A 23,532-nucleotide genomic window follows, 5' to 3' on the forward strand; every position below is an offset into this window, starting at 1 on the left:
CCATTCTGTATATGCTTTTTTCATTTTTATTGCCCAGATGTAGTACTTTGCATTTCTCCCTGTTAAAAACCATTCTGTTAGTTGCTGCCCACTTCTCCAGTTTATTTAAATCTTTTTGAATCCTTTCTCTCTTCTCTAGTATTAGCTATCCCTCCTAGCTTTGTGTCATCAGCAAATTTAATCAGTTTACCCTCAATTCCTTCATCTAAATCGTTGATAAAGATGTTGAACAATACAGGGCCCAGGACAGAGCCCTGTGGTACCCCACTTGAGACATTCTTCCAACTGGATGTGCAGCCATTTACGACCACTCTTTGGGTCCGTTCTATGAGTATATATCTATTCCTTGGTTTCTGTTATAAACCCTGTCATAGGGCTCCATTATATGTCCATTTTGCAAGGTGACGAGAAAATCTCGCCATACGGATGCCATACGGATGTTAACATGCGCAAAATACGCGACCACACCTTGATTACGGATGACATACGGAGCACTGTTTAGGGGCCATTCATCCGTATTACGCATGTAAAATACTGACCGTATTTTGCGTTGGTTAGTGTGACCCCGGCCTTAGTGTGACCCCGGCCATATATGTGTGTACTGTGCAGGATCTCACCAGTGCTGTACAGGCCATATATGTGTGTACTGTGCAGGATCTCACCAGTGCTGTACAGGCCATATATGTGTGTACTGTGCAGGATCTCACCAGTGCTGTACAGGCCATATATGTGTGTACTGTGCAGGATCTCACCAGTGCTGTACAGGCCATATATGTGTGTACTGTGCAGGATCTCACCAGTGCTGTACAGGCCATATATGTGTGTGCTGTGCAGGATCTCACCAGTGCTGTACAGGCCATATATGTGTGTACTGTGCAGGATCTCGCCAGTGCTGTACAGGCCATATATGTGTGTACTGTGCAGGATCTCGCCAGTGCTGTACAGGCCATATATGTGTGTACTGTGCAGGATCTCACCAGTGCTGTACAGGCCATATATGTGTGTACTGTGCAGGATCTCACCAGTGCTGTACAGGCCATATATGTGTGTGCTGTGCAGGATCTCACCAGTGCTGTACAGGCCATATATGTGTGTACTGTGCAGGATCTCACCAGTGCTGTACAGACCATATATGTGTGTACTGTGCAGGATCTCACCAGTGCTGTACAGACCATATATGTGTGTACTGTGCAGGATCTCACCAGTGCTGTACAGACCATATATGTGTGTGCTGTGCAGGATCTCACCAGTGCTGTACAGACCATATATGTGTGTACTGTGCAGGATCTCACCAGTGCTGTACAGACCATATATGTGTGTACTGTGCAGGATCTCACCAGTGCTGTACAGACCATATATGTGTGTGCTGTGCAGGATCTCACCAGTGCTGTACAGGCCATATATGTGTGTGCTGTGCAGGATCTCACCAGTGCTGTACAGACCATATATGTGTGTACTGTGCAGGATCTCACCAGTGCTGTACAGGCCATATATGTGTGTACTGTGCAGGATCTCACCAGTGCTGTACAGGCCATATATGTGTGTACTGTGCAGGATCTCACCAGTGCTGTACAGGCCATATATGTGTGTGCTGTGCAGGATCTCACCAGTGCTGTACAGGCCATATATGTGTGTACTGTGCAGGATCTCACCAGTGCTGTACAGACCATATATGTGTGTGCTGTGCAGGATCTCACCAGTGCTGTACAGACCATATATGTGTGTACTGTGCAGGATCTCACCAGTGCTGTACAGGCCATATATGTGTGTGCTGTGCAGGATCTCACCAGTGCTGTACAGACCATATATGTGTGTACTGTGCAGGATCTCACCAGTGCTGTACAGACCATATATGTGTGTACTGTGCAGGATCTCACCAGTGCTGTACAGGCCATATATGTGTGTACTGTGCAGGATCTCACCAGTGCTGTACAGACCATATATGTGTGTACTGTGCAGGATCTCACCAGTGCTGTACAGGCCATATATGTGTGTGCTGTGCAGGATCTCACCAGTGCTGTACAGGCCATATATGTGTGTGCTGTGCAGGATCTCACCAGTGCTGTACAGGCCATATATGTGTGTGCTGTGCAGGATCTCACCAGTGCTGTACAGACCATATATGTGTGTACTGTGCAGGATCTCACCAGTGCTGTACAGACCATATATGTGTGTACTGTGCAGGATCTCACCAGTGCTGTACAGACCATATATGTGTGTGCTGTGCAGGATCTCACCAGTGCTGTACAGACCATATATGTGTGTACTGTGCAGGATCTCACCAGTGCTGTACAGGCCATATATGTGTGTACTGTGCAGGATCTCACCAGTGCTGTACAGGCCATATATGTGTGTACTGTGCAGGATCTCACCAGTGCTGTACAGGCCATATATGTGTGTACTGTGCAGGATCTCACCAGTGCTGTACAGGCCATATATGTGTGTACTGTGCAGGATCTCCCCAGTGCTGTACAGACCATATATGTGTGTACTGTGCAGGATCTCACCAGTGCTGTACAGACCATATATGTGTGTACTGTGCAGGATCTCACCAGTGCTGTACAGACCATATATGTGTGTACTGTGCAGGATCTCACCAGTGCTGTACAGGCCATATATGTGTGTACTGTGCAGGATCTCACCAGTGCTGTACAGGCCATATATGTGTGTACTGTGCAGGATCTCACCAGTGCTGTACAGGCCATATATGTGTGTACTGTGCAGGATCTCACCAGTGCTGTACAGGCCATATATGTGTGTACTGTGCAGGATCTCACCAGTGCTGTACAGGCCATATATGTGTGTGCTGTGCAGGATCTCACCAGTGCTGTACAGGCCATATATGTGTGTACTGTGCAGGATCTCACCAGTGCTGTACAGGCCATATATGTGTGTACTGTGCAGGATCTCGCCAGTGCTGTACAGGCCATATATGTGTGTGCTGTGCAGGATCTCGCCAGTGCTGTACAGGCCATATATGTGTGTACTGTGCAGGATCTCACCAGTGCTGTACAGGCCATATATGTGTGTACTGTGCAGGATCTCACCAGTGCTGTACAGGCCATATATGTGTGTGCTGTGCAGGATCTCACCAGTGCTGTACAGACCATATATGTGTGTACTGTGCAGGATCTCACCAGTGCTGTACAGGCCATATATGTGTGTACTGTGCAGGATCTCACCAGTGCTGTACAGGCCATATATGTGTGTACTGTGCAGGATCTCACCAGTGCTGTACAGGCCATATATGTGTGTGCTGTGCAGGATCTCACCAGTGCTGTACAGACCATATATGTGTGTACTGTGCAGGATCTCACCAGTGCTGTACAGACCATATATGTGTGTACTGTGCAGGATCTCACCAGTGCTGTACAGACCATATATGTGTGTACTGTGCAGGATCTCACCAGTGCTGTACAGGCCATATATGTGTGTGCTGTGCAGGATCTCACCAGTGCTGTACAGGCCATATATGTGTGTGCTGTGCAGGATCTCACCAGTGCTGTACAGGCCATATATGTGTGTACTGTGCAGGATCTCACCAGTGCTGTACAGACCATATATGTGTGTACTGTGCAGGATCTCACCAGTGCTGTACAGACCATATATGTGTGTACTGTGCAGGATCTCACCAGTGCTGTACAGACCATATATGTGTGTGCTGTGCAGGATCTCACCAGTGCTGTACAGACCATATATGTGTGTACTGTGCAGGATCTCACCAGTGCTGTATAGGCCATATATGTGTGTACTGTGCAGGATCTCACCAGTGCTGTACAGGCCATATATGTGTGTACTGTGCAGGATCTCACCAGTGCTGTACAGGCCATATATGTGTGTACTGTGCAGGATCTCACCAGTGCTGTACAGGCCATATATGTGTGTACTGTGCAGGATCTCCCCAGTGCTGTACAGACCATATATGTGTGTACTGTGCAGGATCTCACCAGTGCTGTACAGACCATATATGTGTGTACTGTGCAGGATCTCACCAGTGCTGTACAGACCATATATGTGTGTACTGTGCAGGATCTCACCAGTGCTGTACAGGCCATATATGTGTGTACTGTGCAGGATCTCACCAGTGCTGTACAGACCATATATGTGTGTACTGTGCAGGATCTCACCAGTGCTGTACAGACCATATATGTGTGTACTGTGCAGGATCTCACCAGTGCTGTACAGACCATATATGTGTGTACTGTGCAGGATCTCACCAGTGCTGTACAGGCCATATATGTGTGTACTGTGCAGGATCTCACCAGTGCTGTACAGGCCATATATGTGTGTACTGTGCAGGATCTCACCAGTGCTGTACAGGCCATATATGTGTGTACTGTGCAGGATCTCACCAGTGCTGTACAGGCCATATATGTGTGTACTGTGCAGGATCTCACCAGTGCTGTACAGGCCATATATGTGTGTACTGTGCAGGATCTCACCAGTGCTGTACAGGCCATATATGTGTACTGTGCAGGATCTCCCCAGTGCTGTACAGACCATATATGTGTGTACTGTGTAGGATCTCCCTAGTGCTGTACAGACCATATATGTGTGTACTGTGCAGGATCTCACCAGTGCTGTACAGACCATATGTGTGTGTACTGTGCAGGATCTCACCAGTGCTGTACAGACCATATATGTGTGTACTGTGCAGGATCTCACCAGTGCTGTACAGACCATATATGTGTGTACTGTGCAGGATCTCACCAGTGCTGTACAGACCATATATGTGTGTACTGTGCAGGATCTCACCAGTGCTGTACAGGCCATATATGTGTGTACTGTGCAGGATCTCACCAGTGCTGTACAGGCCATATATGTGTGTACTGTGCAGGATCTCACCAGTGCTGTACAGGCCATATATGTGTGTACTGTGCAGGATCTCACCAGTGCTGTACAGGCCATATATGTGTGTACTGTGCAAGATCTCACCAGTGCTGTACAGGCCATATATGTGTGTACTGTGCAGGATCTCACCAGTGCTGTACAGGCCATATATGTGTGTACTGTGCAGGATATCCCTAGTGCTGTACAGGCCATATATGTGTGTACTGTGCAGGATCTCACCAGTGCTGTACAGGCCATATATGTGTGTACTGTGCAAGATCTCACCAGTGCTGTACAGGCCATATATGTGTGTACTGTGCAGGATCTCGCCAGTGCTGTACAGGCCATATATGTGTGTACTGTGCAGGATCTCGCCAGTGCTGTACAGGCCATATATGTGTGTACTATGCAGGATCTCACCAGTGCTGTACAGACCATATATGTGTGTGCTGTGCAGGATCTCCCCAGTGCTGTACAGGCCATATATGTGTGTACTATGCAGGATCTCACCAGTGCTGTACAGACCATATATGTGTGTGCTGTGCAGGATCTCACCAGTGCTGTACAGGCCATATATGTGTGTACTATGCAGGATCTCACCAGTGCTGTACAGACCATATATGTGTGTGCTGTGCAGGATCTCCCCAGTGCTGTACAGACCATATATGTGTGTACTGTGCAGGATCTCACCAATGCTGTACAGACCATATATGTGTGTGCTGTGCAGGATCTCACCAGTGCTGTACAGACCATATATGTGTGTACTGTGCAGGATCTCACCAATGCTGTACAGGCCATATATGTGTGTGCTGTGCAGGATCTCCCCAGTGCTGTACAGACCATATATGTGTGTACTGTGCAGGATCTCACCAATGCTGTACAGACCATATATGTGTGTGCTGTGCAGGATCTCACCAGTGCTGTACAGACCATATATGTGTGTACTTTGCAGGATCTCACCAGTGCTGTACAGTCAATATATGTGTGTACTGTGCAGGATCTCACCAGTGCTGTACAGACCATATATGTGTGTACTGTGCAGGATCTCACCAGTGCTGTACAGGCCATATATGTGTGTGCTGTGCAGGATCTCACCAGTGCTGTACAGGCCATATGTGTGTGTACTGTGCAGGATCTCACCAGTGCTGTACAGACCATATATGTGTGTACTGTGCAGGATCTCCCCAGTGCTGTACAGACCATATATGTGTGTACTTTGCAGGATCTCACCAGTGCTGTACAGGCCATATATGTGTGTACTGTGCAGGTTCTCACCAGTGCTGTACAGACCATATACACTCACTGGCCACTTTATTAGGTACACCTGTCCAACTGTGTGTTAAGACTTAATTTCTAATCAGCCAATCACATGGCGGCAACTCAGTGCATTTAGGCATGTAGACATGGTCAAGACAATCTCCTGCAGTTCAAACCGAGCATCAGTATGGGGGAGAAAGGTGATTTGAGTGCCTTTGAACGTGGCATGATTGTTGGTGCCAGAAGGGCTGGTCTGAGTATTTCAGAAACTGCTGATCTACTGGGATTTTCACGCACAACCATCTCTAGGGTTTACAGAGAATGGTCCAAAAAAGAAAAAAAATCCAGTGAGCGGCAGTTCTGTGGCCGGAAATGCCTTGTTGATGCCAGAGGTCAGAGGAGAATGGGCAGACTGGTTCGAGCTGATAGAAAGGCAACAGTGACTCAAATTGCCACCCGTTACAACCAAGGTAGGCAGAAGAGCATCTCTGAACGCACAGTGCGTCGAACTTTGAGGCAGATGGGCTACAGCAGCAGAAGACCACACTGGGTACCACTCCTCTCAGCTAAGAACAGGAAACTGAGGCTACAATTTGCACAAGCTCATCGAAATTGGACAGTAGAAGATTGGAAAAACGTTGCCTGGTCTGATGAGTCTCGATTTCTGCTGCGACATTCGGATGGTAGGGTCAGAATTTGGCGTAAACAACATGAAAGCATGGATCCATCCTGCCTTGTATCAACGGTTCAGGCTGGTGGTGGTGGTGTCATGGTGTGGGGAATTTTTTCTTGGCACTCTTTGGGCCCCTTGGTACCAATTGAGCATCGTTGCAACGCCACAGCCTACCTGAGTATTGTTGCTGACCATGTCCATCCCTTTATGACCACAATGTACCCAACATCTGATGGCTACTTTCAGCAGGATAATGCGCCATGTCATAAAGCTCGAATCATCTCAGATTGGTTTCTTGAACATGACAATGAGTTCACTGTACTCAAATGGCCTCCTCAGTCACCAGATCTCAATCCAATAGAGCATCTTTGGGATGTGGTGGAACGGGAGATTCGCATCAGGGATGTGCAGCCGACAAATCTGCGCCAACTGTGTGATGCCATCATGTCAATATGGTTCAAAATCTCTGAGGAATGCTTCCAGCACCTTGTTGAATCTCTGCCACGAAGAATTGAGGCAGTTCTGAAGGCAAAAGGGGGTCCAACCCGTTACTAGCATGGTGTACCTAATAAAGTGGCCAGTGAGTGTATGTGTGTGCTGTGCAGGATCTCACCAGTGCTGTACAGACCATATATGTGTGTACTATGCAGGATCTCACCAGTGCTGTACAGACCATATATGTGTGTGTACTGTGCAGGATCTCACCAATGCTGTACAGACCATATATGTGTGTACTGTGCAGGATCTCACCAGTGCTGTACAGACCATATATGTGTGTACTGTGCAGGATCTCACCAGTGCTGTACAGACCATATGTGTGTGTACTGTGCAGGATCTCACCAGTGCTGTACAGACCATATGTGTGTGTACTATGCAGGATCTCACCAGTGCTGTACAGACCATATGTGTGTGTACTGTGCAGGATCTCACCAGTGCTGTACAGACCATATATGTGTGTACTGTGCAGGATCTCACCAGTGCTGTACAGACCATATGTGTGTGTACTGTGCAGGATCTCGCCAGTGCTGTACAGACCATATGTGTGTGTACTATGCAGGATCTCACCAGTGCTGTACAGACCATATGTGTGTGTACTGTGCAGGATCTCACCAGTGCTGTACAGACCATATATGTGTGTACTGTGCAGGATCTCACCAGTGCTGTACAGACCATATATGTGTGTACTATACAGGATCTCACCAGTGCTGTACAGACCATATGTGTGTGTACTGTGCAGGATCTCACCAGTGCTGTACAGACCATATATGTGTGTGCTGTGCAGGATCTCACCAGTGCTGTACAGGCCATATATGTGTGTACTGTGCAGGATCTCACCAGTGCTGTACAGGCCATATATGTGTGTACTGTGCAGGATCTCCCCAGTGCTGTACAGACCATATATGTGTGTACTGTGCAGGATCTCACCAGTGCTGTACAGACCATATATGTGTGTACTGTGCAGGATCTCACCAGTGCTGTACAGACCATATATGTGTGTACTGTGCAGGATCTCACCAGTGCTGTACAGGCCATATATGTGTGTACTGTGCAGGATCTCACCAGTGCTGTACAGACCATATGTGTGTGTACTGTGCAGGATCTCACCAGTGCTGTACAGACCATATATGTGTGTACTGTGTAGGATCTCCCTAGTGCTGTACAGACCATATATGTGTGTACTGTGCAGGATCTCACCAGTGCTGTACAGACCATATGTGTGTGTACTGTGCAGGATCTCACCAGTGCTGTACAGACCATATATGTGTGTACTGTGCAGGATCTCACCAGTGCTGTACAGACCATATATGTGTGTACTGTGCAGGATCTCACCAGTGCTGTACAGACCATATATGTGTGTACTGTGCAGGATCTCACCAGTGCTGTACAGACCATATGTGTGTGTACTGTGCAGGATCTCACCAGTGCTGTACAGACCATATATGTGTGTACTGTGCAGGATCTCACCAGTGCTGTACAGACCATATATGTGTGTACTGTGCAGGATCTCACCAGTGCTGTACAGACCATATATGTGTGTACTGTGCAGGATCTCACCAGTGCTGTACAGACCATATGTGTGTGTACTGTGCAGGATCTCACCAGTGCTGTACAGACCATATATGTGTGTGCTGTGCAGGATCTCACCAGTGCTGTACAGACCATATATGTGTGTACTGTGCAGGATCTCACCAGTGCTGTACAGGCCATATATGTGTGTACTGTGCAGGATCTCCCCAGTGCTGTACAGACCATATATGTGTGTACTGTGCAGGATCTCACCAGTGCTGTACAGACCATATATGTGTGTACTGTGCAGGATCTCACCAGTGCTGTACAGACCATATATGTGTGTACTGTGCAGGATCTCACCAGTGCTGTACAGGCCATATATGTGTGTACTGTGCAGGATCTCACCAGTGCTGTACAGACCATATGTGTGTGTACTGTGCAGGATCTCACCAGTGCTGTACAGACCATATATGTGTGTACTGTGTAGGATCTCCCTAGTGCTGTACAGACCATATATGTGTGTACTGTGCAGGATCTCACCAGTGCTGTACAGACCATATGTGTGTGTACTGTGCAGGATCTCACCAGTGCTGTACAGACCATATATGTGTGTACTGTGCAGGATCTCACCAGTGCTGTACAGACCATATATGTGTGTACTGTGCAGGATCTCACCAGTGCTGTACAGACCATATATGTGTGTGCTGTGTAGGATCTCATCAGTGCTGTACAGACCATATATGTGTGTGCTGTGTAGGATCTCACCAGTAACGTCTCGTTGATCATAGTCATTCATTTCCTCTTTTCTTTTCCGTTCGGCCCAGACCGCCATGACCACTTCTTCCATCCCTAACACAAGGACATCTTTACCGTACTGCTTTTCCAGGACCCGCCTCATACTCCCCCTCCTCTACACAAACCTTATAGTGCTATAACCAGTGCCCTAGACAGTAGTAATACCATGCCCGGCTTAGAAATGGTACTCTCATATGGTGTCTCCCACAATAACAATGCCCCCTCTGTGCCCGTGCACAGTAATAATGTTCCCTCTGTACTTCCTCACAGTAATAATGCTCCGGTGCCTCCTTACAGTTATGCAGCCCACTATAGAAGCAATAACCCCGGTGCCTCCTTACAGTTATACAGCACCATATAGTACCAGTGACCCCGGTGCCTCCTTTATTAATAATTCTACTTGACCCTTTATAATAATGATGACCCCAATTCTCTTTATAATATTACTGACACCCCCTTGTGCTTTCTTCTAATTATGACTTCTGCGCTCTCCGTATAATAACAGCCCCTCATTCTGCCTCCATATAATAATGCCCCAGAGCAGAGACTTACATAGAAATCACAGGACCTCATATGAATGATACTATGATACTCCTTCCATGGCCCCCATACAGTATGATTCCCCCCAAAATGCCTATACACAGAATGATGTTGAAATATTCCTCCACCTGCATAGCATGATGGGCACTACTGCCCTGCAAACAGTATAATGATCCTTACAGGCCCCTAAATAGTATGATGATCACAACCCCCCACTGTATGATGGTCACCCCATATATTAATATGGTTCTCTACAGCTCCAACCTAGTATAATGATCCCTCCAATAAAATATGATGGTCCGCCACAGCTCCATTACAGTATGATGGCCCCCTCACTCAGTTTTACGGTCACCACAGCCCACAGAAAAAAAACAAAACCTTATGCTGTCCTACTCCTGCCTCAGCCGCCATCTCTTTTTTATCCTGTCTTGTAGTGGATGCAGGGGTGCGATGAAATGACGCCATTGTACTGACAAACGTCCCTTTGCGCCGCTGTCATCCGGCTGGCTTCAGGCCGGAAGTAACCTGCTCCATACAGTATGTTAGCAATCCCGTTGCCCTGAGGTCACAGATACTGTTAACAGTTTTCGCAATTGATGCAGTCCGTGGCCTGACGGGCCCACCTGGCATTTGCCAGAGTTTCCAAATGGCCGGTCTTGCCCTGGGCTGTAGGTGAACTCTTTTCATAGCCTTCTCCTTGGTGTGGAGCGGCTGCTGCTGGATATCCTGTTCCTTCTGCATCCTCCATCAATAACAAGTAGTACAGGAACCATCCCGAATCTAGGAAGACCCAGGTTCATCTAATACATGTAATGTATATATCACTGACATTGGTGATGGTCCCCAGAGATCATTCCTACTGGTGAGAGTTTTATGAAGTATTAGGGCTTAGGAATCGTGATAAAAGAAACCACAAAAGCGCGTGCAGATATAATGAATATAAATTAAATTGTGCAGGGTACTCACCCTCAATAGTTGTGTAAAGCCACAACTACTGTATGCGCTTAGTCACATGCAATGAAGCTGCAGCAGGAATCGTGCGAGTCTCTTGCAAGTGAGTATGAGTCCCAAGTCAACACAAGAAAACATTTAGGCTAAGTGCACACGTACCGGAACTCTCGCGGAAATTACCGCGAGAATTCCGTAATTCCAGTCCGCGGGAAAATCGCATTTTAAATTCCCGCGATTTTCCCGCGGAAAAACTAGCATTTTGCAAGCGTAATTAGCTTGCAAAATGCTAGCGTTCTCCAAGCGATCTGTAGCATCGCTTGGAGAACTGATTGACAGGTTGGTCACACTCGTCAAACATAGTGTTTGACAAGTGTGACCAACTTTTTACTACTGAGGCCGCCTATGCAGCATCAGTAGTAAAAGATAGAATGTAAAAAAAAAAAAAAAAAATAGTGTTATTCTTACCCTCCGACGTCCCGCGCAGGCGTTCCCAGTAATCCTTTGCGAAAATGCCCGCGATTACGTCAGTTCTCGCGGGATCGCGACGTCTCGCGGTTATTCGCGATGACGTCACGCGAATGACCGCGAGACTTCGCGATCCCGCGAGAACGGACGCCATCGCGGGCATTTTCGCAAAGGACTACTGGGAACGAGAGCGTGAAGAGAAGCAGGAAGGCTGCGCGGGACGCCGGAAGGTAAGAATAACAATATTTTTTATTTTTAAATTCTATTTTTTGCAGGGATATGGTACCCAAAGCCCGGAGGACAGTCTCCTCTCCTCCGGACCGTGGGTACCATCCGCAAATGTTCTGCTTACTTTCCGCATGGTGGGCACAGCCACTTGCGGGAAGTAAGCGGAACAATGCATTCCTATGGGTGCGGGATCGCCGCGATTCCGCAAATTAATGAGCATGCTGCGGTTTTTACCGCGAAGCGATTCCGCCGCGGTAAAAACCGCAGCATTAGTACAGCATTGCGGAATCCCATAGGAATGCATGGGATGCTTATTTTTCGCGTTTTCGCGGCAAAATCGCGCGGTTAAAACCGCCGCGGAAACGCGAAAAAAACGCCACGTGTGAACTCAGCCTTAAATTCACGAAATAACCCTGTAATCACATAATGGTCCCAGCCATAATCAAAGTGTGAGAGTTTTATGCTGTGTTACATCTTATTCTAAGTATTTACTGATAGAAAATATTTCACCTTCAAAGCAGAAAACACAACATAAACCTCCCATGTGAACACAGCCTATAACTAGCAATTAGTAAAGGGAAATGTATTTACACCTGAATGTTCTACCTGATAATGTTACTGATTATTTTTTCCATATATGAGGGATCTGATAATAAATCCATGCACAGAGTTTGTATTTTATTGGAATTTATTCTGATATAACAACACAACGTTGTGAGTATTTGTGACGTGTAAAGGAAATGATACAGGGTTTTCTAAATATGTAAAAAATATAAATCTGAAAATTGTTGCGTACATTTGTATTCAACCTCCTTCAGTCTGATACCCCGAAATAATATCCAATTGCCTCCACAAGTCACATATTTAGTACATTGCATCCACCTGGGTGTGATTTCTTCTCAGTATAACTACAACTGTTCGGTGAGGGTCTCAGAAGTTTGTGTGAGAACATTAGGGATCAAACAGTAACATGAAAACCAAGGAGCTCACCAGACAAGTCAGGGATAAAGGTGACGAGAAGAGTAAAACAGGTTTAGGTTATAAAAAAGACCAAGATATGGCTGTTCACCTAACCTGACATTCCAAGCAAGGAGAGCAATAATCAGAGAAGCAGCCAAGAGGCCCATGGTCACTCTGGAGGAGCTGCAGATCCATAGCTCAGGTGTAAGAATCTGTCCAAAGGATAACTATTATTTGTATACTCCACAAATCTGGCCTTTATGGAACAGTGGCAAGAAGAAAGATTTTTTGAAAGCAAGCAGTTTGCAAAATACCAAGTAGAGGAAACACAGCCAGCATGGTGAAGAATGGGCTTTGTTCGGATGAGACCAAATTAGAACTTTTTGAGCTAAATACAAAATGCTACATGTGGTGGAAAGATAACACTGCACATCGCCCTGAAAACACCATCCCCACCATCACACATGGTACTGGCTGCATCATGCTGTGGGGAGACTTTTCTTCGGCAGGGACAGAGTTGATGGGAGGATTGGTACAGCTAACCACAGGACGATCCTGGAGGAAAACCTGTTAGAGGCTGCAAAAGACTTGAAAGTGAGCTGTAGGTTCACCTTCCAGCAGATCGGCGACCCTGAACATACTACTGTTCGTGACAAGCTAAAAGCATGGTGGGTGCAGCGTGACTCCCCTGGCTGTGATGTTTTACAAGCACAATAAACTTTATTTTATTTTAGATATTAAAGCCCTTTGCCTGTGTGTGTCCAGGAGATTACAGAGAGCTTATGTCCCTACAATTACTAACAGTATATGTGTGTATGTGTTCTGTGTATATATACACATATGTGTGTATGTGCTCTGTGTACACATGTATGTATGTGCTCTGTGTATATACATATTTTTGCTATGTGTATATGCATGTGTCTATGTAATATCCGATCCGATGGCTCCAGAACCGCCGCCCTATGATCTTCTGTTGGGTCGTTATGATCCTTAATAGGTTTTTGGAATTTTAGCTACAAACTCCCAGCGAGGGGGATAAGGCCATCCCGTGGATGAAAAGGGTGTGACCGACCAAGAATGTTAAAAGGCTTATGTAAGGCCATATACTCTCTCATTGTCATGCTTGCTGTGCTCTTCTAAAGGGTAGGGCCCTGTCGAGTAATGTGCTGGAAGGAATGGGAACCAGCTGGATTACCAATCACACATTAAACCGGTAATTGACATGTTTCATCTGATTATATCATGTGTCCTTCACCTGTATTTGCATATCTGACCATTGTATATGTATAACCACTGTGTATATAGTGATGTTTCCAAAATTAATTAGCAGAATTTCAATGACTAATCACATTGGAGTGATGTACAGGGTGGGCCATTTATATGGATAAACCTAAATTAAATGGGAATGGTTGGTGCTATCAACTTCCTGTTTGTGGCACATTAGTATATGGGAGGGGGGAAACTTTTCAAGATGGGTGGTGACCATGGTGGCCATTTTGAAGTCGGCCATTTTGGATTCCAACTTAATAAACAGAATGAAAGGACATCTTGAAACAACTCTTTATCGTAAACCGACAGCCACAAATGGCTTACTATCCTGGGAAAGCCATCTCCCAGCTCCATTATGTAAAGGCATATCAAAAGGCCATTACATTAGACTGAGGCGAAACTGTTCTACAATGATTGATTACAGAATGCTTCTTACAGAAAGGCTAGCCAAGAAAGACTCTAAGTGAGGCCTATAGGTTTGCACTGTCGCAGAATTGTGACTCCCTTTTGTCCCCCAAAAATAGAGAGGAAACCACTGCAAATATCCACCTTATCTGCTCTTTCGATGTTTGGAACAATACCGTATGGAATATATTACAGGATTTATGGTGGACACTCAAGGCAGACCAAGATCTGGCTGATTTCCTACCGAACAAGCCTATGGCTACCTACAGAAGAGGTAGGAACCTCAAGGACTTAGTCCATATTTATTTTGTGGAAAAGAAAACATTAAACACCTGGCTAGATGACATTAATACAAAAGCATTGGGTGCCTTCAAATGTGGCGACTGCAAGGCCTGTAATTATGTTTGTAAGAGCAAAACGTTCACGAGCGCGCAACTAACGAATGGTTTGCAAATCGAGAATTTCTAAACTGCAAGACAAAAGGCGTGATGTACGAGGCATCCTGCCAGTGTCCACGAAATGACATAGGCAAAACAAAAATAGAACTTAGAATACATATCCTTGATCACCTAGGCTACATCAGACGGAAGGAAGAGAAGAGATCACCCTTGCCTGGCTATGCCTGAAGCGCATCCTGATAATCCATTTGCCTTACAGTTTCAAGCCATCGAGGTTGTGCATCCTCCCCTAATAGGAGGCAACTGGGACCAATTGCTCTTCCAAAAGGAATGCAAATGGATACACAGGTTACGATGGATTGCCTCTAAAGGGATCAATGAATTCCTTTCTTTTTCATGTTTCTTTGTTCCATAAATCCTCATGGCATTCAACAACCACTCTGCACAAGAGAGTTCTGCACTAATCCTTCATAATAATGAAAAACGAAATTCTTCTTTACTACATGTCGACCCAGCGTGTATTTTTGAGATTATTTACCCCTTTCACCCCACAACCCCCCTTTTTCCCCTCCAATTTGAATATGGTAGGTTCCTATGTGTAAAGTCCCTCATTGCTGCTGTTACACTGGTGCATTGAAGGTAATATCAATGTACCAGTGTATCCAATCCAAGAGTTAACACTTTAATGTTCTTAAGAATGACATTTAGCTTCACTGTTACACAGATATGTGAACTAGAGATCTTCTAGTTCACCAACATGACAACGATTGCATTGATCAGCATGGAATAGAAGTATCAGAATATACTATTACTACCGAATTGTACAAAAATAAATGGATTTGTAAGGGGGTCACATTAGCCGTCCTAAACCCCCAAGCATGTCCCCTAGTCTAAAGTGTAAAAACTGTTTATGTATCACACAGTGAAAGTGTACTATTAGTGTTAGGCCACTAGATGTAGATAGGGAGCATAATGTAGGCTTGCTAAGAGTGTAAATAGTTAACTGTAGGAAGGGTCACTGGAGATAGAGGAAGGGAGCTTCCTGAATAGAGGCAGTAGGGGAGAGGGCGCCCATTGAGCTCGGATAGGCTTATGGCCCAGGCAACTGAAAGACCTCGTAACGTTCTGTTTAAGCAAGAGCCCAGACATCCAGGATGTGGGGAACAGCATAGACAAAGCTGCAGGAGCTACATGTGTTTGAGCTGCAAGTGTAAAAGCAGCAGAGGAGGACACGGTAGGACAGACAGGTGGGTTGCTCGCCATGAGGCAGGTCATAGCATGGGCTGATGCCCTCAGAACTGGAGTGAAACAGCTGAGGGAACACCTGAATGCAGTGAGTCTGGACAAGGAGGACGCCGAGATAACGTACAGGATGGTACGACCCGATCTTGAGCCGTGTGACAGGGAGAGAAGTAAAGGGAAAGCTGAAGTCACGTAGAGTGGAACCTGCTGTAAATGCTGTATTGAATCTGGATGTGCTACGAAGATATGAGAGTAAAGTTTTGCATTTTGAGTTACAACTGGACTGTGTCTCTGTTTATTCATAAGCAGCTGAAGGTGACCTTAAAGGACAGAGGGAAGACCCCGACCAGCGCAGAGAACGGAGAGATAAGTAAGCCGTAGATGAATTGTGATTTATATGTACAGGAAGGCCAGGGATACACAAAGCCTGGCCTGCTAAGCTCAGCCACGACTACTACCCTGGCTGACCTTTACAGATTATTGGAAGCTTGAAGCAGGCAAATTATCGAATGCCTGATACATCCATGAAATGGCTCATTAAGATTGGAGGAGAAAAATGAGCCTCCATGTAAGGCAGCAGCAACCTTCGGATAGGGAGGGCGGGATGTGCTGCCCCAAGAAGAGACCCGGAACACACAGTCATTGAGGATAGGAGGTGAGGGAAAGATGTGCCTTCGCTCACACTAATTGGACAAGGGTGAACAGTTTCCATGGAGGACGGGACATGCCACCGTGGATGGAGACTAGGTATACGTAGTCACTGATGATAATAGGTGAAGTGAGGAAATGTCCTCGCTGCTTATACAAGAAGAGGAGAACAAGACAGGTCAGAAACTAAATACATAGAATATACCCCTGCCGAGTGATTGGTTCTTTGATATCGAGGGGAGGAATGGGCTGGACAATCCTCCCCATAAATGCATGCTGGTTTGGCCGCCGATCGTGGCCTGCAACCATGCCAACATGTTTGACTAAGGCCCGTAGAGTTCAGTGAATTTGTTCAGATTTGGTCACCGAATCTGTATTTGCCATATTCGTGCCATATTCGAACCCCATTCGTGCTGAATGTATGTTTGATGATTGGTTCCGAACATATTCAGTAATTTCTACTCCCATTGACTCTAATGACGTTTGGCTGTGTTCGACGAATATATTGTAAAAACAATATTCGATTCCAATCGTATTCGGAACCGAATCAGAACAAATTTGCTCAACTCTACGGACTATCAGAGCTAACCATTACATGATTAACTAAAGCATTAGCATTGGAAAATACTGCTATTCCCTGATGATCATGGCAGTCACCATTCATGATGAAGCGCGTAGGGCTTAGGGAACCACCATATGCAATGAGGGAGATCAGCTGTCAACACAGCCCAGAGCTGATCACCCTGAGTGTTGGGAACAGGAGGGCGGAAAGAGCCCTTTATTGTAAACCTGCTGACAGCTCATATGACCTAGAGCTGATTAACCAGGGCACTGGAAATAGTAAGGTACAAGAACACTTTGCTAAAAATCCATAGCAATAGACCACTGATGAGAGTGTAATGAGGAAGACCAGGCTGTGGGTACCTGCGTTGTGCTGGGGCTGGAACTGTCGAGGCTGGGCCCAGTGTTGCCGGGGAAAGAATGGGGGACCAGACAGGTCCCATGACCCAGGGAGAGGGGATGTTGCTAAGCCGGGCAGTAAGCAGGAAGCGCAGTTTCCCGCCGGCAGCGAGGTCAGAGACAAGTGTGCGGCGTGCTCCGCACTGTGAGAGATAGAGTGGGGTTGGGCTGCGGCGGAGCTATCTCTAACGCTTCATTAAGCCAGGGAGGGTGCAGAACGCCGAGCGCCTGGCTAAGCAGAGGACAGTGCTCGCGAGGAGGAGCGAGTGCCTCGTGCAGGACCCTGAGGTGCGTTCTTCCTTGCTGACAGAGACTCCTGCAGCGATTCCTACTTCGGCTGCATATGTTTATGGACTAGGGGCTCAGCGGGCAGAATCGGTGACCGTCCGTTGCTGCCAGAAGACGGACCGGGATCTGTTGGGATCCCCCCGGAAGCTCCATACCGGCCGTTGCTGGTATTACTACCCCCAGTGGACTGCCAGCGGCTAAGGAATCTAAAGACACGATAAGTTTAATAACCGGACTGTTGTCACTTTGCAACTACTGTTCTTGATTTATCTCCCTGCGAGGAGTTTTCATATTGTTCTAATTAAATTGTTTTCCTGTTAACACTTGCTCTGCCTTCCCTGCGTAACTGCATCCCGCAACCTGCTTACAAGAGCGCATAGTCAGTGTAGTGAATAACAAAGCTTGTGGACATTGGATAATATCCTTCGCACCACAGTTACAGTTTATGGGTATTGACAATATCCCTGGTTCTACACTCGTAACTACAATTGCTCCTGAGTGGATTGATTTTAATGAAATTAAATTGTTAAGATAGTGATTAATTGTTAATTTTAAGACTACATATTAAAAGTTAAATTTTATATACATCACTCCAATTAGATTAGTTGGTGGCATTGTGTACATAATGTTATTGTCTAGTGTGCCCTTAAGGTGATTAAATATATAATTTAACCTTGGGTTACCCTTTTATCTCGATCCACTAATCGACACGTCCGTGTTCTCAGTTTTAACTTACCATGTTACCGGAGCTGGTATCTGGCCCAATATAATCCCATTAATGGATCAGCCTTTTTTAAATATACTTATTTTCATATAATTATTTAATTCAGGACTTGTTACCAGATGTGATACTCTTAAGAAAATGTCACGACCCACGATGTTTCTTATAAAAAAAATGTAGTGGTTTATTGGATTGTCCACCAAGAAAGATCAATATAGTAAATTATGAAATTAGGTAAAATAGTTACATTGTCCATATCAAAGTTTGTACGCTTCTTTCCTGGGATCCTGAATGGTAAATGACATCTGTCTCTGTTAAAAGCATGTCTGGAAGCAACACGTGATTAACTTACATACCAGCTGTTCATTCAACCTAGTGTCAGAGTAAAATGTCCCTGGAGTGTCTGAAGAAAGTGAAGAAGAGAGAGCCCCTCCTTTCCTGTAGCCATGTTATACAGTTGTGGCCAAAAGTATTGACACCCCTGCAATTCTGTCAGATAATACTCAGTCTCTTCCTGATAATGATTGCAAACACAAATTCTTTGGTATTATTATCTTCATTTAATTTGTCTTAAATGAAAAAACACAAAAAGAATTGTCCTAAAGCCGAATTGGATATAATTCCACACCAAACATAAAAAAGAGGGTGGGCAAAAGTATTAGCACTGTTTGAAAAATCATGTGACGCTTCTCTAATTTGTGTAATTATCAGCACCTGTAACTTACCTGTGGCACCTAACAGGTGTTGGCAATAACTAAATCACACTTGCAGCCAGGTGACATGGATTAAAGTTGACTCAACCTCTGTCCTGTGTCCTTGTGTGCACCACATTGAGCATGGAGAAAAGAAAGAAGACCAAAGAATTGTCTGAGGACTTGAGAAAAAAAATTGTGAGGAAGCATGAGCAATCTCAAGGCTACAAGTCCATCTCCAAAGACCTGAATGTTCCTGTGTCTACCGTGCGCAGTGTCATCAAGAAGTGTAAAGCCCATGGCACTGTAGCTAACCTCCCTAGATGTGGACGGAAAAGAAAAATTGACAAGAGATTTCAACGCAAGATTGTGCGGATGTTGGATAAAGAACCTCGACTAACATCCAAACAAGTTCAAGCTGCCCTGCAGTCCAAGGGTACAACAGTGTCAACCCGTACTATCCGTCGGCGTCTGAATGAAAAGGGACTGTATGGTAGGAGACCCAGGAAGATCCCACTTCTTACCCCGAGACATAAAAAAGCCAGGCTGGAGTTTGCCAAAACTTACCTGGAAAAGCCTAAAACGTTTTGGAAGAATATTCTCTGGTCAGATGAGACAAAAGTAGAGCTTTTTGGGCAAAGGCATCAACATAGAGTTTACAGGAGACAAAAAGAGGCATTCAAAGAAAAGAACACGGTCCCTACAGTCAAACATGGCGGAGGTTCCCTGATGTTTTGGGGTTGCTTTGCTGCCTCTGGCACTGGACTGCTTGACCGTGTGCATGGCATTATGAAGTCTGAAGACTACCAACAAATTTTGCAGCATAATGTAGGGCCCAGTGTGAGAAAGCTGGGTCTCCCTCAGAGGTCATGGGTCTTCCAGCAGGACAATAACCCAAAACACACTTCAAAAAGCACTAGAAAATGGTTTGAGAGAAAGCACTGGAGACTTCTAAGGTGGCCAGCAATGAGTCCAGACCTGAGTCCCATAGAACACCTGTGGAGAGATCTAAAAATGGCGGTTTGGAGAAGGCACCCTTCAAATATCAGGGAACTGGAGCAGTTTGCCAAAGAAGAATGGTCTAAAATTCCAGCAGAGCATTGTAAGAAACTCATTGATGGTTATCGGAAGCGGTTGGTCGCAGTTATTTTGGCTAAAGGTTGTGCAACCAAGTATTAGGCTGAGGGTGCCAATACTTTTGTCTGGCCCATTTTTGGAGTTTTGTGTGAAATTATCAATGTTTTGCTTTTTGCTTCATTCTCTTAAATGAAGATAATAATACCAAAGAATTTGTGTTTGCAATCATTTTCAGGAAGAAACTGAGTATTATCTGACAGAATTGCAGGGGTGTCAATACTTTTGGCCACAACTGTATATACGTCCCTTAGAGTACATCTTCTCTCTATATGGTGTTGACATTTTACCATGAGCTAAATATAGAAATAACATATGTAATGTCAGCGAAAGGCAATGTGCTCAGTACAGAATTTAGAATAAGAATAAATCCATGACCAATAATTAATATTTAACAGCCTTATATATAACGAAGAACTGCTGGCAGTCCTACCGGGCTGGCCAGGCACTGTTTCACTGGTGCTGGTGAAAGGAGCCTCTCAGCCTGTCGGGGTTGTGCTCAACTGTGCTGCCATGTTAGCGGCTGCGTGGGCCACATCCTCTCACTCCGTGCCCCTCTAGGCCTATTGGGAAGGGGGTGTTTTTGAAAAACTGTGACAAGCTGTTCTTACGTGTCCCCAGGTTGTGCGGAACATCACATTGGTGCAAATGAGAACTTACTACGTGATCCCTCGGACATAATAGTGACCTCAGGCAGGGTGTCGAGGTGCGGGTCCATCACCATTGTCCTATATGGAGGACTATGGGGAATGCATTATCCTATATGGAGGGCTATGGTGAGTGCATTATCCTATATGGATGGCTATGGGGAGTGCATTATCCTATATGGAGGGCTATGGGGAGTGCATTATCCTATATGGAGGGCTATGGGGAGTGCATTATACTATATGGAGGACTATGGGGAGTGCATTATCCTATATGGAGGGCTATGGGGAGTGCATTATCCTATATGGAGGGCTATGGGGAGTGCATTATACTATATGGAGGCCTATTTGGGAGCATTATACTGTATGGAGGACTATGGGGGAGCATTATACTGTATGGAGGACTATGTTTGTTGCATTATACTACATGGAGGACCATGTGGTGTGTTATACTGTAAAGAGGCTGTGGCAATACAACATCACTAAATTATTAATTATGCCAGACGTTTTGTTCCAATGTTCAGTAGGTCAATAGACATGAGACACATTTTCATATGAACCTGTATGTTAAGCTGTATAATGCCTGCTGATTACATATTGTATCAGCTCTCTGAGGTACTAGTATACACACCTTGGACGACAAATATGCAGGTTAATTGAACAATCAAGCAATGAGAGATTACCTCCTTCCACTTATCCACAATCCTGTGGAAGAATTCTCTGAATGAGAGCTGTGGAATATTAAAGGGGCCATTCTCTGTTTTCAGAGAGACTCTACCGTATATGACATAAGCCAAGGGACCGCGGCTCCAACTGGTGGAATATAGATCTCAATTAACTCCGCTGATACACCTGTTGCCAACTATGTCAGTCTTGTCAGAGAAAGCTGAATATACCGCCCCTGGGATCTCAGGTGCTCACCTGGAAAATAAACAATTCAGGCAATGTCTGTGAGAAAAAAATAGTGCAGGTGGCACTCACCGTCCCGAGTAAGAATACCTTTTATTTAATCTCAGAAAAACATTCAAGCAGGAGAGTCGTCTGTGGAGCATGCTGGACGACAGCTGATTCGCGCTAACTATGCTTCAATGGATCCTATGGTGGATGGGAAGTGACAAAGCTCTTATGCAGGTAACAGAGAGCCTCCCCACTCATAACGTCATTGTGTAGCCAGGTAGCGCCCCTCCACTTTTAAAATGTAGATGAAAACAGTGTGGGAGTGTAACAATGAAATCCCTGCAAACAATATTAAAATCTAAAACAGCATAATTGTTACAAAAAGATTGACATATCAATTATGTCATTGAATGCTGTAGCATCTTGTGCTTGGGTGCATATAATCCATCTGGCTTCTTTTCTAATGTAATAAACACGTAGAGAGATGAAGCTTTTTTGGAAAAGGCTAAAAACATCTTTATTGAACAAAATCAAAAGAAACATGTTGTCATGCACAGTGTAGGACAGACTAAGCGCAACACAAAGGGATAAGGGAAGGGGAACCAAACACTAGGGAAGGGGAAAGTGGAAACCCCTGGACTGATCGTTCGTCGCTCTGTCTGTCCTACCGTCCCTATATAGGTTCCGCACCTATCGCACTGCTCCTCATATCGCTCCCGTTTATGAAAACTCTGACCCCGGGCCCCCCCAGCTCATGGGCCCCATACCCCAGTAAGGGTAGTAATGCCCTGATGACGGTCCTGTCTATGGAGCCAATATCACAAAAAAGAACTCTGACCAGAAATGTCAATAGAAGGTAAAATAGAGAATGCTTGGAATACCTCTAATCTGCTTCAATATGGGGAAATGTTATGAAGTTACAGCCTCCTGCCCATAGACATAAGAATTCATATAATGAAAATATAATGACTACCGTTTTTTTTGGGAATATAATACGCACCGGATCATAAGACGCACCCCAAATGTTGAGGTGGAAAATAGCAGAAAAATGATTTTTATAAGATGGGGGTCCGTCTTATTGCCCGAATTTAAGGTATCTTACCTGAGGGGTGGTGGTGGTACAGCGGGGTCACAGGAGGCATGGTCCCTTCCTCAGGATGCCGGCGGCAGACATGTGTCCACGCCGCTGCCCAATGTCCACGGTAAAGGAAAAAAACTCACAGTAAAAGGTTCAATTATCAAGCCTAACTATTTGCTTAGAAAAAATATGCATCAATTCCCAGTCTAGCTGACTTCATGACTAAGCTCTGCTGTGACACTGAATAAGAATACGGTACATATTAAACAGTCATGCCTAGATTTTCCTAGTCGAAGATATGATTAATGCAGCCTATCAGGAGATAGATGGTGCAGAACCAGCAGCACCAATCAAGATGAAAAGACCACTCATTGCTATCTATACTGAAGTGCTCACAGATGGGAATTTGGTTCACACAGCCTAGCCTATAATGTGGAGACACAGGCA

At 45.4% G+C, this 23,532-nt stretch overlaps 1 long non-coding RNA gene across 1 annotated transcript in view; it reads right to left on the bottom strand.

The window, feature by feature from the left end:
- Positions 1 to 23,311, bottom strand: part of LOC141048532 (uncharacterized) — a 44,495-nt gene extending 21,184 nt beyond the window's left edge. Inside the window, exon 1 of the long non-coding RNA XR_012220077.1 lies at positions 23,110 to 23,311. This is a non-coding gene — a long non-coding RNA (uncharacterized lncRNA). The remainder of the gene's footprint in view (positions 1 to 23,109) is intronic.
- Between the last annotated feature and the right edge of the window lie 221 nt (positions 23,312 to 23,532).

This window comes from Dendrobates tinctorius, unplaced genomic scaffold (genome assembly GCF_039654945.1).
Source record: "Dendrobates tinctorius isolate UK_male_01 unplaced genomic scaffold, ASM3965494v1 ptg000136l, whole genome shotgun sequence".
Taxonomy (NCBI): domain Eukaryota; kingdom Metazoa; phylum Chordata; class Amphibia; order Anura; family Dendrobatidae; genus Dendrobates; species Dendrobates tinctorius.